This window comes from Aplysia californica, unplaced genomic scaffold (assembly GCF_000002075.1).
Source record: "Aplysia californica isolate F4 #8 unplaced genomic scaffold, AplCal3.0 scaffold00746, whole genome shotgun sequence".
Classification (NCBI taxonomy): Eukaryota; Metazoa; Mollusca; class Gastropoda; order Aplysiida; family Aplysiidae; genus Aplysia; species Aplysia californica.
The window spans coordinates 247,561-248,263 of record NW_004798016.1 but is presented as its reverse complement, the minus strand read 5'-3'; positions in this window follow the sequence as shown (position 1 = coordinate 248,263).

Genomic DNA, 703 nt, shown 5'->3' with positions numbered 1-703 from the left:
TTTAAATATGTTTTGAATTTAGACCCAGATGTTGTATGTCTATGGGGTTAGGGAAGGGAGTGGGGGGGGGGGTTAACTTATGGAGCAAGGTTGGCAGAAAATATTTTCACTAATGTCAAGTTAATTAATCTTTCCCACCTTTCCTATGAACTCTTGAACAATACGGGTCACCTTGTCTCGGGGATTTAGACGGAACATCAATTGGAATGAGATCACTAAGAAATAAGGGAGCTTTGATACTGACACACGTGTGGCTTAATATAGTCGCTTTCAAGCACAAGGGGGCTATTCCGAAAAATTCTGTTTTGAGAAAATCGAAGGTAACGTTTTTGGATCCTTGTTCAGTTTCTTTAAAAGACAGGGAGAGTTTCCTCTATAACCAAACAAATATACACACCAATGAAACCAAACTTCTCCTATAGGTAGGACAATGCCCACTTTTGGTGTAGGTCAAGATTTCTGGAAAACCCTAGAAATTTGGGTTAGCCCGCTTGTCCTTAAAAGTGACCTTATAGCAATCTTGTACAATAATTATTCCGACTTGCTCAAGGAGCCAATGTAAAGCAATGTTCTCAACTTGGGAGTAATGTATTTTCATTTCTGTTGTTCAAGTATCTGTAGATCTACTACAAGCCCATCGGCAGAGTTCTGAAAACGCCGTAATTTCAAAAGAATGGTACTTATTATGTTGTAGGAGAGTTGC